Source organism: Rhea americana, unplaced genomic scaffold, assembly GCF_003343005.1.
Source record: "Rhea americana isolate MKP2758 unplaced genomic scaffold, rheAme1 scaffold_214, whole genome shotgun sequence".
In the NCBI taxonomy this organism is placed as follows: Eukaryota; Metazoa; Chordata; class Aves; order Rheiformes; family Rheidae; genus Rhea; species Rhea americana.
Genome location: NW_028186299.1, coordinates 541,898 through 559,494, shown reverse-complemented (window position 1 = coordinate 559,494; position 17,597 = coordinate 541,898).

The window sequence follows — 17,597 nt, the reverse complement described above, 5'->3', positions numbered from 1 at the left end:
CTCTCCTCTCCTCTCCTCTCCTCTCCTCTCCTCTCTTTCCTGTTTTGTTTTGTTATAAATGGTGATTCAGCTAGCTGTGCTCAAGCATGTTAGCAGAAATTAGTAGGTGAGAGGGCTGGAATTTCTAAAAATGACATCCAAATATCAGTGGTGAAAAATAGCATCTAAAACACAAGTCATTTTCTGTTCATTTATTTTTGCTTTGAAGACCCCTGAGAAAGAAGTTGAGCTGAGGCTCACCTTCAGTGTGGCAACCACAGTGTTACATGAAAGGCCCCAGCAGGTATGAGTGCATTCTGGGACAAGTCTGGTGAAAAGAGAGAGTCTTTAACTTTCAGAAGGATTGGAGGGGGGGGGGGGAAGAGGGCATGAGTATAAAAGAGGAAGGTTCATAAGCTAAAGCTAGGTTAGGAGAAAACACTAGCAGGTAATTTTTTTATGTCTACAACAACCTTCCATAAACCCAACAGTTCTTTAGTCAGACTGTAGGAAGAAAAACCAGAGAGGTTTTTCTGAAAGGAGGGAATAAGAACATCCTAGAAACAAAAAATAATGGTGAAGGGCCCTAGGGATGTTGGCCATGAGAGTGGTAGTCATTTGAGGTAACACAGAAAGAAAGAAGTTGCCTTGACTCACAAAAATTCTCCATAGGATGCATGTTTATAAATTCTGCCCTCAGATCCAAACATTCATTTAGTATTCTCTGAATTCGAGGATCTCAGGGATTATTTAAACACAAAACTAATAAAATTCTGCCTTGTGCAACAGCTACAATAACACTGTTGCTGTCTAGAGGGATGAACTCTTCACTGATACTGTTAGATGTAAGCTAAAAGCAAGCAAAACCAAAAAGATGTGAATGACTGATTCTCAGTAGGATTTCAATTGAGGAAAGCTCGTATTTTGGTGGAAGTTCAGGGATCCAATTTAAAATTGTTTTTCTTCAGAACCTCCGTTCTTTGTCAGTTAACTGATCAGTCCAACAGGAATTAAAAAGCGATACTTAGAAATGAAGTGATTAGAGAGTAATTTAAATGAAGTTTTTATACCTGTTTAAATATTGCAATATAGTTCTGATGCTAAAGACACAATCTAACATATGTTAATGAGAAATATTCACATGCACCAAGGTGTTCAATATTAATATGCACTGTAACAGACTATGTCACCAGTATTTACAGATACAGTAGTGACACAGGCAAAAATTGTAGTATCTTTGACACTTTATGTTTAAATTTAGGACTGATGGTTTTAGACTGCTTTCTTATTTCAGATAAAAATTATTTTCTCTGTAGTAAGAAATATTAATAAGGATTACATGAAATTAATTTATTTTTAGCAGCTATACTGCTGAGGTAACCAGGTGACACAGACATAGTATGTTCTGTAATACTGCAGTATTGTAGAGAAAAGATTCTGTAAAAGAACTGCTTTGTTTCACTTAGTAGCTACGATAATAGCCCTCTGGAGGTGACAGCCTTAAGGGCAACATAAGATCTGACATATTTAAATTCTTAACAAGGCAAAGACAGAAAAAGACTCAAATCCAATAATATATTTAGTATATAAAATACTTTCTCAAAGGCAAGATTTATTTAAGTGGTATGTACTGGTAGTAAAGCAATGTAATTCATATAAATTTTATCATATGTCCTTATTCTTCATAAAATTTATGAGTCAAAAGAAATATGAATTGTAAAGTATTTAATATAAACAGATTTTCATTTTCTATGCAGCATTTCTTTTGTATTTTTTCTTCCTTCTGCTTAATGTATAATTTACTAAGAGTCATATTAGCATAATTAATAAAACAATATTATATTCTTAGTATAAGGACATTTCAAAATACATATTCTGTCATCAGTAACTCAATTTCACCTCAACCATTGTACTGTTAATTTATTTCTTTAAATTTTTTTAACAAAGTAAGTAGTAAGTTAATGTGTGTCCAAATTATTTATCAACTAGTATCTCAAATTGCTTCCTGGTAATAAGTGCATTTATTATATAATTACTGTAATTATATTCATTATATATTATGTTGCAGTTGTCCCATTATGTCGCAGTTGTCCCATGCAACAGGACAAGATGAAATCAGCAGAAATTGAACCACAGGGAGTTTTGCCTGAATAAGGGGGAATTTCTTCACTGTGAGAGTGAAAGAGCACTGGAATGGTTTGCCCATAGAGGTTGTGGAGTCTCCTTCTCTGGAGATATTCAAAACCCACCTGGATGCAACCCCGTCTAACATGCTCTAAGTGACCCTGCTTGAGCAGGGGGTTGGACTAGATGATCTCCAGAGGTCCCTTCCAACCTTACCCATTCTGTGATTCTATGATTCTATATGGTAATAGTTTAAATTACGCATGTTGTTAATCAATTTTCTAATTCTCTTTAGAGCTATTTTATGTGTTATTCTTGATACTCTGTTTACTACACAATTTTCTTTTTATAACTGTGTGAATGAAGGAAACTAAGGAAATTAAGAGTGATAATACGGATTTTTAACAAAATGTCATCATCTGGGACCAGCTTGATAAAGGAGGCAGGCTAAATCCAGAGATAATATGACAAGTGGTTGGATGGGACTCATTTGTATGAGATTCATTTCAAGATTAAAGCACCTAAATACAGGCATATATACCGAAGGTTGGTGTCTAACCTTGTATAATAATGAACAAAGAGCTAGTAAAAGCAGCTGACAGAAAGAGACTAATGATTTGCCTGACTAGCTGTTATAGGTGGAGTGCAGTTTCCTAAACAGAAATGTCAAGTACCATTTGTAGCACTCAGTGATTTTCACTCATGCAAAGCCGGCAGATACAACATGGAGATACAACCCATGGCTTTCTGGAAGGGCAGCCAGAGACCACATAATGCATTTTAGCTCATCTAAAATTGTACTTATTTAGCTGAACTATGCCTTAAGCATCAGCTTCAAGGAGAGAACTACTAATATTGACTGTAAGAGAAGGTCAGGCACAAAGCTTACTTGCTAACACCTAGTTGCACATATCCAAATTTAGGCTAACTCTAACTGCATCCCACATGAGAGTCATATTCCACACATGAATTCCAAAGTAATTTCATTTTGAAAATGTGGGATGTTTTCCAATTTAAAAAAATGAAAATAGTATATTTCTCCAATAAACTTTTTTCTAATAAATATCTAACAGGTATAAATAGAATGTTTTTCTTTGTACAGGATGTGCAACATCTCAAAAATGGCATACAAGCTTTCAGTAATAAAAGACCATGAATAATTAACAGGAAAAGAGGTTAAACAGTCAATCTGATTACACTGTTCTATGTAAATGAAATAAATGTATGTTTAGAATACTACCATGTATGCTAAACAGTTTTAATGATCAATTCATTTGTTGCAGAATCCTCTGCATAAACAAGTATGGCAACCTCATGAAGGGAGAAAAATTCTACCTAATCTTCCACTGAAAAGAAAATCCAGTAATGATGTATAATTCAGAATAAAAGTATCCAAAAAGATTTCTTATTCATATATTTTTCCAATTGTTATCTCAAATGACAAAGAAGATGACTACCTGGCACAGCATCTTTCTTTTACAGCTAGAAAGGGAGAATTTAATTAATATGAACATATTTCATTTATTTATATTTCTTTTCAAAACAGTACTTTATTCTGCAGCAATTTCACTCCTCAGGAAAATAAGCTCATCATGTACTTCTCGTTACTAAAGCAAAATTCATGTGTTCAAAAGTAATAAAGTAACTTTGACATTTTTATACTGATGAAAGCTGATAGACCACAGACTACATTGATTACTAGAGAGCCTATACAAATATATAGTCATTTCAGGGATTTTTTCATTGTGCCCAGTTATCTATCAGGTTGTCTTTCAATTTCTGTACTGAGTTTTCTGAAATACCTATACAGACACCATGTATTAAACTGTGGTCACATCTTTTCATCATCTTTAAGATATTTACAAAAAACCCACTGTATTAGTAACAAATACAAAATCTAGTAAGTCTCACTTATAGCTGTGACAATTTCCAGGGTATTACAGGTGTCACGAATTTTAGCTTTGGATTTCCTTTGTTAGATATATTTGGGTCTAATAAATACACAGACACATACACAAACACACAAAAAATGAACTTAAACACAAAAGTAGAAGTAACAATTGCAACTGCAAATGCATTTCTTTGCTATTGTGATTGTCAACGAACAGAAAATTTGTGTGTCAGGAACTGTTCAACCAATGACAATGCAAGAGACCAAGGTATTTCCAACCCCTAACAGACAGAACTTCCTTCCAAACTGTGTTTTCTCATGCTCAGTACTGAATTACTGGACTTTTACCATTTTTAGTTCTGTCTTCATATAATATATATATTATATATACAAGCTATCCTCCTAATACAGTTGTCTTTATCAAAAAGCACTAATTTTTAGTTATATACATTAATCTTGTAAATTGACACATATTTCTATGTATGGCTTTCAGATACATTAAGAAGTAAATTACAGTTGACCATGAAATGACTGAGGATTCAAATGCAGTATTTTAAATGTTAAGAAAGTTTATCTCTTTTTTTAATTAAGACTTCTGAATATAATTCTCTTAAAGGCAGCTTAACTTGGATGACAGGATCTGCAGTATTCAAAATCCAAATATTCTTATGATAATAATGATTTAATAGAAACTGAAGATAGAGTTCTAATTACCAGGAGTAAGATTTAATCTTACCTTATAGGAATACCTTTAAAAGAAGCCCATATGAATTTATACTATACCTATTTCTATATATATATTCTGTAAAATTGAACCAGGATTCAAAATATGATGTTGCACAGATTCATTTAAAAACAAGAAAAAAAAAAATTTACCCAACAAGTCTTGGCAAAAATATCAATTATTTTTCTCATCTTCTTTTCCTCTTCCTCATTCTGTAGATGTGCCCAGATAAATAATAATTATCTGCCTTGCAGATTACTTTTCTCATCCTGTATATACTATTGCCTTTACTTCACTGAAAAAGAACGTATGATTGCATCTGGGTTCTGACACTGGCTGGACAGATTAGCAGTAGTGTTGACTATGACAAATCATATATATTAAGCTTTTGCTGAAGTGATCCACTGTAAAATGTCTACTGAAACATCTCCATCCAGAACTCTGTTTACAGTTGTCTGGAGAAAGACAAGTGCTATATAAATTAACTTCAAGAAAAAATGAGTCACCCACCCTCCTACACTTCTGATTATTTTCCAAACTGTTCTTTTGGATGTTGTCATCATCTCCAAAAGAACAATTTTTTTTTGAACCGGTTATACTGTAAAGACAGTATACAGAGATCTCACAGTTAGAAATTGGTGGGCCTATGGCATAAAAAACCTGATTTTAAATAGCAGCTGTTTATCACACTTTGCCAAGCAGTTTCCTGCTATCCTAAAGAGCTCAAACTACTATACCTTTGAAGTATTCCATAATTTTTATTATTTTTTACCAGATCTTGCACAGATATAAGGTTTTAGCAGATGTTTAGCCACTGAAACTTGTAACATTGCTACTTGTAATTCCTATAGGAAATTTGTTTTAAGTATTATTCCCTGATAGCTGAAATTACAAGTCAATTTTATTTCCCCTTTGCTTCCCATTTTTGTACTCCCCATCCTCCTCTTACCAATCTCTTTCCCAGTTGTATAATTGGTGCAATTAAAGCCTCCCTGTTTCTACACACCTTCCAAAAACTATCTCTGTGCTAGGAAAAGTCAAAGTGAAAAAAATATCTTGAATTGTACTCTAAAAAAGATCACAGTTTCTACCAGAGTAAGATATACCTCCTAAAAATGCCTATCTAATGCCTCAGTATAGCCTTGGTAAAGCTACAAACAGGAAGTAGACTTGAAGACAGTGCAATTGCAATTGTCTAACCATTTGTAAAAAGAAGAGGTGCTTGTTCTGGGGTGCTCTGCAAGTTAACAAACCTCCGGTGCACTGCAGCAAGAGCCACTCTTTACTGCGGATTGCTGTAGCCTGGGGGCACATCCTCTAAAAATCCCCTGATGGACAAGTCCAGACAAAGGGGAAGTGACACTGCAGACCCACACCACAGACTTCTCCATGCTGTGCAGTCATTACCCTCAGAACGACTTGTTACTGGGCACGTTGCTACACACCGAGCAGGGCTGTGGGCTGAGCACTGGGTCATCTGTTGATGTGCACACCGTTTTTGACTAGAGCCATAGAGCTTTCCCGCAGCTGTGGGCTGGCACTGTTTTCACTGGATATGAAGGAAAGTAAGCCACATAGGTTGATGTGGACTCGGACCAAGGATCGGCTGGCCTGAGGACCCAAGGATTCACTCGTCACCAGGGACACTCCTGATGTCAATGACGGTGAGGAGAAGCTGGGGAAAACTATATTGGAAGGGTGACCCATAAGGGGCAAGAGTGGTTGCCATACTGAGCACCCATGATTTAACTGTAGAGCTCTGATGTGTACATAAATTTTCAGTTCTTTCATATTTCTAGCTTTGATATACTTTTAGCTTTGTTGTAACCTTTTACCCCTAATAAATTCTCGTACTTGACAAATGATGTCTCTTGAGTTCAGTGCAGCTAATCCTGAAATCTGAAAGAATCCCGGATGCCCCTTTATTGGCACAGCGCAGAGACCTGCATAGCCCAAATGTCCTTCTAGTTTATTCAGTGTGTTCCTTGCCTGTATGAAAATAATTTGGTTTCCCCTCATCAAGGATTATGATGCAGAAATCCTCTACAGATGAGCTGGTTACAGTTTATATTTGGATATTACATAACACAATGAATTTGCAACCTGCTGTTGAATCCATGTCATTGTTTCTATTTTCCTCTAAACTGCTGCCAGGGTTAAGATCTTCTATTTCTTGAGAAGGGTCTGGAAATCGGTGATGTCAGACATCCTGCCAGTGCAGTGAGCAGGCTTGGACATGTTGGAACATTTCCACTTGCATAGTCTTCACAGACTTTTGAGTGCAGGAAAAAAAGAGTAATCTCCTTCCTCCACCGTGGCTGGCCACCAAACATAAAATGTCTTCCTGATGCAATTGATTGAACTTGGGACGTGTTTCTGTTGATGATACTCTAACCTCTTTCACTGCTGCCTCATTTGTTACTGCTTTAGTTAAAGAATAATGAGAATGAAGTTTGCCTGTCATGAGGAAATCCTGTAACGCATTAACAAACTGGCTGGTAATTAATACTGAATCTTGCCTGCCACAGGAGCAAGCTCAAGAACAATCTAGAGCATAGTTTTAACAATTATGTGCAGTAATTACAGTATTTCAGATGCTCACACAAATATATTTCAGATTTACTAAGCTCTAAACTTTTCATCATCTCTATTTTTTTTGCTTGCATTTAAAATACTGCTTGATAGCAGAAAATTATGCAAATATTGTTGCACAACATATATTACAACCTTGTGTCTGCTTAAAGATGACATTGCCACATTTTTCAAAAGACAATTCATCATACTGACACCTGATAAGACATTAACAATTCAAAAATTACTCTGTCTCGCCAGTGTAATATGAGCTTGACTGATGGTTTTGCAAGAGCTGCAAAGTTCTATTCACTGTCTTGCAATGCTGATGTGAACTAGGAAAAAGAGTTCTGCCATCATTAATTAATTCAATCAGTCTCAAAAAAATGGTCTTGCATATATTGTTTAAAATTATCTCATAAAACATGATATAAAATTCAGTTTGTTTTATAACTCATAATTTTTCTACTGTATTCCATGTCCATAAATTTCATTTCATTACTTTTTCTCCTTTTTTTTTGATTTTTTAACCTGAATGTATTCAGTCATATCATACCTGAAAAATACATTATACTAGAACAAGTTAAAATAAAATAAGACTCTGATATTTGCATTAGAAGAAGTAAAACTGTTAGGGCTTTTTTAAACCACTCATTCATTTTATCAATCTGACACCTATAGAACAATTTTAATCACATGGCAATGTGAATAGAAAACTTTGTTGTTGTTAAGTAAAATACACCTCAAAAACACAGTGTTATCTTAAAATCAATTAAAAAAAATGAGTAGTTTTAGCTATATTTAACAACTTCTTGAACAAGGACACTGGAGACTGAAGAAAGTTCATTTCCGCAGGTTAGCCTCACTCTGAAAATCCCTGAGTACAGCTTTGACTTTATGTTCTTTCTCCTGAAGAGCTCCATTCTGTAACCTGCTTCCCTCAATACTTACACACAGTATGCTTACCATGTACAAGAATTACTAAATAATTACTAGATATTCCATATTACAGTGCACAATGCAGTGAAAACAATCTAATTCAAAATACGATTTTAGTATTGTTATTCATGATCTATCTTGTTCTTTTCAACTCCTCCTACATACGACGATCAGGCCTAGCTGTGCCTTAAGCTACTGCAACTAACATTTCCTGTTTGTAGCTGAAAGAACTCCATACAGCTATTCCTTCTCAAACAGAAAAGCAACGGGAGTCAGTTTACGTGGTGGCATTGGGGCAATACTGACTGATTCCATTAACTAGAAAACTGTCCAGAAAAACTACATTTGTTTTGAAAGCAACAGCTTTATTAAGAATTTACAGAATACTTTTGGTAACTTCTTCTTGGTAACAACAAAATAAATTGCAGAAACATAATGTTATTATAAAATACTACTGTCGTACTGAAATGGTAAAAAATCTAAATGGCACAAATCTTTTTTCATCCACACAGTTAAATTAAATAAAAAAATCAATCTCTCCCTAGATGAACTGAATAGAATTAACTGCAGTCTGATATTCCAGTCCATATTAATTTATGAACTGTTAACGCTTTTCTGCTATACTTTCTTTTAAACAGAGTTGAAAGTAACCATACAGAAAGAAGATATGAAAGCATATTTCATAGCCCACAGTCAAAATTGGAAAGTTAATGTAGTTATGTAGTGTTTTCTGAGTTCCATCTAACAGTTACCAAGCCCGAAGCAATGAATAGACAGAATGTAAGACTCTGGAGGAGAATATCATGCTGTCAGTAGAATCCGGAAACATGATTTCTAAGTTCCTTGGGCTTTGTAGCATCACTGGGGGGTTTTAACTTGACCTGTCTCTCCAATGCTCCAAGATACTTGCTGCAGTGGGTTGGTTTTTCCAGGTGAGCAGGCACTCTTCCAAGCCAGCTCATCAGGAGTGTGAAATTAAGTTTTTATTCACTGTAAAATTGTACAAATTTTCATGATTGTCCCTCTCCTTTCTAAATGCATACATAGAAAGAAAAAGAAATGTTTGGTAAAGTGTTTTAAGTAAATTCTTGAACAATGCAGTTTAGGTAATCTCAAAATTACTAGAAAAATATATCTTTTTCTCCAGATAATCCTTTTGGAATGAATTCCTTTTGTTCGAAGGGAAAAGTGAACTACAGTCATCAAAATGGAAGAGGAGGAGGAAAATTAGGATCAAACATGCAAATATATGTGTAAAATGTGGAAGATCTACATTTTTTGAGACAGAAAAGAAAACCGAATCCAGGTTTCCCCTATGCTAGATAACTAAGATATAAGAAAGACAGAAAAAGCTCTATCAGCAACAATTGTGTTACTAGCTGTTCTTTTGTTTTTTTTTTTACAAAGTTTTACTTCAAGTTTTCCACTGAATAAAAGGTCTTTGAAGGAAGATGGGGAAATATAAGACAACAAGCAAAGTGGATTGTATTATTTCAATCAGAAGTAAACTTTTCCCTTCATTTTCTTTAGGTAGGCACAGCCAGCAAAGAAAATGAAAAACAATTCATAACAGATCAAAAGTATTAAAAGTGCAACTGAAGTTAATAGGCTGAAAGATGCCTTTCATGTTCTATAAACGTGGATTACTATCACTCTTTCACTTTAGCCTTGACAATGCAACCTGAGTGCATCTAGGGACTTTCACCCCAGTTTGAATTCAGATTCTGTAAAAAATCAAGTATCTTCTGTACCAGAGGTGACTGTATACTGTTATATATTGCAACCATTTGGTTTCAGGTGACTCTCACCTTTGAAATTTCTTGCATCAAATTAATTATTTTTCAAGAAAATATGTTCTCAGGATAAATAGAAGCAATTGCTAGTGTGCTCTAAAAAAAGTTATGGCCTGTGTCTCATGACCTTCACTAGAAAAATAAAAGTATTTCTAGATTCTGTCGAAAAAAGGGCAAAGTTGTTCTAGAAGCAAGTAGCAGATCAGCTATTCATAAAAAATTTTCCATTGTACAAATCGTTCCTTAAAAGTATGTTTGTATTATGAACCAAGACCATGAAATAGCTTTAAAGATGTTAACAACAGGTCATTTTAGTATATATGACAATGCAGAAATCTATTTCAAGAAATAAGTACAATCTCAAGTGAAAGCAGGTGAATAAAGTGGTGAGAGTTACTAGTGTTTCCTGAGACTACAGTTAAGTGTTGGGAGACCAAATCACTGGGACAAATGAAAGAATATCTTCCATTTACTGACATAACCATTCTGATTTCGAATATGCTTTCCTATTCTATATTTTAGTCTCATCTTGGTCAATATATCAGAAAGACTAGAAAATGACAAACCAAAACAAATAGAAGAAAACTGTCTGATTCTGAAATATTTCGGACATAAATATGGATATCTCTGAAAAGCTGTCCGAGAGAGTCTTTGGAATTCGAAATCTAAGGTCAAGAACCAACAACCCCTTTTTTTTCTTTTTACTTTCTTCAATAAATTAAAATATTTTCTGTTTCCTGCTTTTTAAAATACCTTTTATTTTCAGAAGAACTTTTTAGGAAATGATATGGAATAGAATGGAAAAAAAATCAAATTAATCAAACCAGTACTTGTTCTTTGGAAATTCCCTTTTTCTTAATATTCCTGTAAAATAGAGAAGTCTAGATCATTCATCACAATGAATCACATCATATTTTTATTCATTTATCAATAGATAACAATAAAATTTAAAGTCCGAGTTGCCTTATTCCATGTTTAAGAAATCATGAAGTCATAAGCAAACACACCATTATTTCTTGTTAATTTTGTAAGATTTTTTTACATACATTTTGTGTAAATCAGGAAAAAGACTTTTTAATCAAAACACACTACCCATTATACATACTTTTTTTTTCTTTTCACCATCAGACCTCTTTCTGTGTCCACAAACAAGAAAGATAATGTGAAAAAATGTCACTCATTAAAGTTATTAGCCATATAAGGAACCTCCCTTCTTGGTCTTGTGAAGTTTTAATCATAGATTTGACCTTTCTTTCTCAGCTTTGATAATCCATTCTCAGAAGTTATTGCCAGATCAGAGCTGACTATAATCAGAACACTTACAGTCAAAAAAGGAAAAATCAATACTAAAATAAACGCACACTTACACAATCTACAAATAATAATAACAAAAAAATCTGTGACTTATCAGCCTTCTTTAATACTGATAAGTAAGGTATAAAAGACATAAAAATATAAAAAGGTATGAATGTATAAGGATGGGCAAAGATGAAATAACTATGAATCTTTTCCTGATCTCTATAAAGTGTTAGTATTTAGCCTAGTTTAAAACCATACTACCAGAGTTATTTATCTAAAACTAAACTAGATTTCAAATGCAGTCAGAGAAACAGGCACCTCAGGAGGTGATTCAGATCACTGAGAAAGTGTCTGAGATAGCTGGCTTGAGTCACTGAATGTGTATATATATATTTCTGTCCACTAATTAGAGGAAGTTAAGATGACTAGCTTAGACTAGGCAACTTGCTATTAGATGCCAATTTTTTCTCTGAAGCACACAACAATAAGATGCAGCAGGAACATGTTAGCATACGGGAATTTATGATTAAGCACTGGAATAGGTTGTCCAAGGATGCAGTGCATTCTTCATCCTTAAAGGTATGCAAAACTCAGCTTTGAAAGGCATAGGGAAACCCAAACCTAGCTTTAAAGTTCACCCTACTTTGAACAGGAGATCGGACTAGATGATCTCCTGGATATGATGGCTAGATGTTTCTGCCAACAGTTTTTCTATAGGTTTCTGTCTAAAATCCTAAGATAAATCCTACCTTGATAATATCTTTTTTCCAATTTCAAAACTATTAAGGAAAAAAAAAAAAAAAGATTTTAATTGAACTGAACCCCCCAAAGTGAAAATTTGTGCTGTTGTCAGGAATCTGGCAAGATTATCAGCTTACTTGTAACAATGTTTTAGGAATGCTGCTTATGAAAGCAGTAAAAATTTGACACACAATGGTGCAGTCACATGAATGAACAAGTACAATGCAAACATATTCTCAAAGGGAAGGAAATGCTTATTATGATTTTATGAACTTCAAAAAAGGTTTTATGAGGTTCAAAAAAATTTAACCCCATGTGTATTTGACTTTGATCATATGCTAAATTCTGCCTAAATGTATTTATTTATACCTACATCAACTAAGTGGCAGTGCACATCAAACATACTTTGACCTCTGGCTTACCTGTATTTGCTATGCACCAAAGTGCTTTATTAGCAAGCTTTGCAATTCTGGAATTCTGGACAAAGCTTCCAGCAGTGCAGTAAGTATTGGGGAAAGACAAAGAGAGACAGACAGACAGATGCATGGGTATAGGAGGCAAAAGGTATACGTTATTAAATATTTGAAAAAAACAACTGGAATCCAAACATCTACATTCATCATTCAGTCATTTCTACCTTCGGAAGCAGATACAATTTTTGAGCTGCAAAGAGTGGCACAGAATTTCCTTTCAAACAAGAAATCCATATGCTTGTACATGTTTACAGTAATTCTTAAAAATTCAGAAATCTAATATGATTTAAGATTTTAAATTTAGTGCTGAAATGGAAATGCTAATTACAGCCAGTAAGTGACTGTTCACCGATATGCATAAAAGTTTTATTACAGTCTTGCTTTTAACATTTACTGTACCTAAATGCCTTATATAATTGTATTATCATTGAATTTACCAGCATGAATTCTTTAGCAAGTTCTAAGCAGTTCCTAGGGATCACATTTTGTCAGTGGTTCCACAAAAATATTTGCAAGAGTGAACAGCTAAAAAAACAACTTCCATCTATATGTTGTTTAATGAACAAGTCTAACTACACTTGTTTCTCAGATTTGTATTGTTTTCCTACATTGTTGTCCTACAACTGTGCAACATCTCCTTTACCCATGTCACCTCTCCCTTGTGATATCTTCAGTTTATATCTTTGCTTTACATCTACCTCAGGAATATTTTTAATTCCTTCCATGCCCCTTTCCCAGACATCATCTGGGCAGGGAGGAGTGTGTAGAGTGGCCTGGTGTGAGCTCCATGAGCTCCACATGGGCATCAGGAGAGGGAATTGCAGATGTCCATTCCAATCCACGTCATTCTCTGATCAGGCAGTTCAGGAAGAACGGTCAGCTGCTGAGCTCCTCATGTAGCTTTTCTCCCAGTACTGAACTTTTTTTTTTTTTTCCTATCCAGCTCTGAATTTTATAAAATCTAAAGAAATTACTGTTTTTGAGCTCTGTACTTAGTCAAATTTCATTTTAATTGGCAGTAGGTAAAGATTTGTTAGGGGAAAGGGTTGATAGATGAAGAAGGTAACTGCATAAACCTACTTTTCAATGAAACTAGGCTAAAAAGAAGAGATAAAACTTCAAATTCTGCAAATGCTGAAAATATCCTTAGCATTCAAGTTCCTTGATACTTTTTAAAATGTCTTTATAAAGCATCTTGGAAAACTAATATCACCCTTCAAATCATAAAAGATAGTCTTGGGGACTGAATCAACTTTATGAATTTCTGCTGTCTGAAAAAGTCAAGCATGGTTTGTCTGTAATTGCTCTGAGAATAGAACTCTTCTAAATCAATCTTTTGAGGGTAAGAAAGGAGAAAAATGGAAGGCAATTATTAAGTATTACTCATAAAATATTTACCCATAAAAATATACCCATAAAAAATTACCGAGAATTGATTTTGAATGACAATTTGGTATTTGAGGGTTAAAATTCAGTACGTTTTCCTGTAAAGATTTAACTATATAAATGGGACAAAAAAAATCAAAATATATAAAACTAAATAAAGAACTGAATTCAAAACTGATATTAAAGCTGAATTAAGATGAAGCAGAAACTGAAATAGGATGCCGGGGAGCATTTTTTAATATAAAAGCTCCCAGTAAAACTTTCAATTTGCATTTAAGTAATCATTGGAATAGGTCATGTTACAGTTCTTACCTCTTTTGCAGAATAAGACAAAATTCACTTCTATAATGTAATGAACAAAATTTTTTCACTAAATGTATTTTTTTATAATAGTCACAGAAACGCACATACACTTTTCAGTACAATAAAATGTAAAGTTACTATCTATGCTATGTGAATCCAGAAAGAGTCAGCAATGGCATGTGAAATTAGTTAGCATTAACAGAAAATAATGTGCCTTTCAGACAAACATGAATTTCAAAGCCACAGAGCTTAGAACCGCAAAAGATTTGGTTCAAGTTTTAGTCTAGTTACTGTCACTCTTATCAGCAAGAAGAGAGAAAAAAAAAAGGCAAATTTCAGCTTATTTACAAAGCTGAAGTGACAAGCAGCCATCTCTCCATCTTACTGAGCACCACCTAACAAGACTGTAACTTCAAGGGTTGGTCTACATGTACCTTTTGGTATTGATCTTGTATCAAAGATATTGCCATTAAGATACTCATGTACCACATCGGAGTTCAAGAATACAGCATTCTGAAAATAGTAGCTGCCCCTTCCCTATCCAGCTAAACATCCCTCCGTTCTCAGAGGGTGCGCTTCTGTGCTGTTTTCTAAGTATGAATCCTGAAGCAGCAGGAAGAGTGCTATCATCACTTTGTACTGTGGTATCACAAAACACTGAAATGGAGAAAAACTATTCGGTGTATAGATCTTTTCTTAAATTGCTTTGCACCCACTATATACACAAAGTAGGAAATTTCTTGGCTCTGTAATTCTACTGAAGGAATCAATAGATGTCATTCAAGATTACTTTAAGTGAAAACTTTCAAATTTTTTCTCTGGATTTTTTATTACAAACTTTAAAAAAGTTTCAAGTTATGTAATTTTAAACATACACACACAAACACACATACATATAATTAAAAAAAAATCTACTTTAACCAAATTTATAGCAGCTTGTGGGCTGTACTTTAATGGGCTGTATTATGGCTTTGCCCTTACAGGCAGTGTTTTGCTCACAGAAAAATCCTAGTGAAGATTTAAAGAAATAGCCAAACATTTTATTTTCAAATCCTATCTATATATTTTTAAGTTCAATTTAAGTCTATAGTTCCTTGATTAGTGCTCTGGACTTCCCAATTGACAGTACCTTATGTTGTCACTCTGGAGGATTTTGAGTATCATTTTCTTGTCATCATTTACAACATGGCAGACAAGAAATACTACTAGTTGAAGTTTTTAATCAATACATGAAAAAAATTACATAGTTTTGCAGCCTGTGTGATGCAGGTCAAAAGAGTCAGAAACAGTCATTGATTTAATTACAGCGTTCAACCCATTATGAAGACTTTAGCACGCAGTGAAGGTAACTGTCTTGCTTAAAGCAATCAACATTAGTTATTAGCTAATCTAAAAAACACTGTTTAGGAGCAGATGCAACATACTCCTAGAGGTAGGTGTGGAAAACCTACAGAACTACATATTCTCTCATACCTCTGACAGGCTTTCTAGCGCCTGCTGCAAGTCTTGTAGTGCCTGACGCACAGATAAAAACTCCTGCAACAACATCTTGTAAGAATGGAATTCCTTTTTTCAAGTACCTCTTCCTTCACCAAAATCAGTTCTTGTTGTCTGAGTGCTTCCAAATGTAAAACATTTTTTTTCTGTCTGTATGGTTTTCTTCTTCTTTTTTTTTTTTTTTCTGATGTGCAAGGCTTCTGGTTAAAAATACATAGCTAGCTATGTAATGATCTACTGTCCTTGATTTTATTTTCAAAAGATAAAAGTAGGAGCAGAAGAGATTGGACCTGACTTGAACATAAACAATAAAACACTTTATGCCAGGAGCCTACAAAGTTACAGTATTTTTCACATACAAGGAAACTGTTGTGGTAACACGGCCTTTCATCATTCACATATAAGCATACTGCAAGTTTTTACAAGTAACCACCTCTTCAAAAATCTGTATTGATAAATGTACTACCCTAAATTACATTTTCTATGTTTAAATCATATGTAGTTAAAAAAAAAGATACCTGTTAGACAGCTTACCTAAGAGAACTAGCTTCTTCACTCAGTAAGTTAAATTAAAAATTTGGTTTTATTAAGACTTTTATACTCTGAATAAATCCTTTAGCCTTTGTTCTCTCTGAGAAGTAACAGTCTTCTCAGAATACTTTAAAATAATTAGATGGTATTTCTTCAATATAAAATTACATTCTTATCAAACTTTAACTAAATGTCTATTTTACACACTTAAAAGTGCTAGCAGCAGAACATGATTCAAGCACCAGAATGTATAAAGGTGTCATTGAAATATAAATGGATTCATGACAAGTGGTTATCAAGAAAGGATCTGTTGTAGTGACTGAGAGGGACAGAAGTCAGTGAGAAGTCAGTGTCCTTCTTCCGTAATTATCATTGATTAAAATATCCAGTTCCACAACTGAGATCTTTTTCTGAAATAAAGTAATTGCAGACATCTTTACCTAATGCAGAGAAACTTCTTCAACTAGTGAGGATCACTGGTGTAAGATTAACTAATTCCAAGAGTATAGCTGGCAGCTTTTTAATAGCCACATGGGAAACCCTCCTTCAATAGTCTAACATGAAGTCAGATGTTATTGGAGAATAAATACAGTCCTGAATACATTTATTACTGTTCCATGCAGGTTACTGGATACTCATAAAAACAGAGCTGAATTCTGCTTTTTTCCAGTATTACTGCAGGGTCATGCTGCTTGCCAAACAGTTTCAGCAATGACAGATCATTGAATGTCATAGTTACTTTGACTAAAATGCTCTTTAAGAAAAAGTTTTAGGTTACTTATACAGTGTTTTTATAAATTGAATTTGAAAACGCCCTTGACAGGAAGAGAAAAATGTTCCTGGCTAATTGCTGCCCCTACATTTTTAGGTCATGCTCAAGAGAGTATGGATATATTCTTATTTTGTAACATTTAAGTTCTTTTCAATCATATTTACCTAAAATATTGCTGTAACTTCAAAGAGAAAGAAAATCATATGTTAATTTATTCTGTAACAGACACTCTGGACAGAGGTTTCAGACTCCAGAGACTCTTGCTTGTGATGAAGCTGTCAAAAAATTGCTACAGTTTCTCCACCCCTAAAGGAATGCTGATTTCTCTGATAAAATCAAAACATGTTTCCAATGCAAAAATCTTGTGAAGAAAGCAAAAAGGCTTCATTTTTTCTTTCCACCTTGTCATTCTTTGTGAAGAGGTATGCAATTATTTCTTTGAATATTTATTAGGCCTTAAAATAATTGAAAGAAAGTGCAAATTGGATAGTGAAAAAAATCTAGCTTTGAGAAGTTGGGAATTGTGAAGTAGGAATGCCAATCACTGTAAGTTCCTTTAAAAATATAGCAGAAA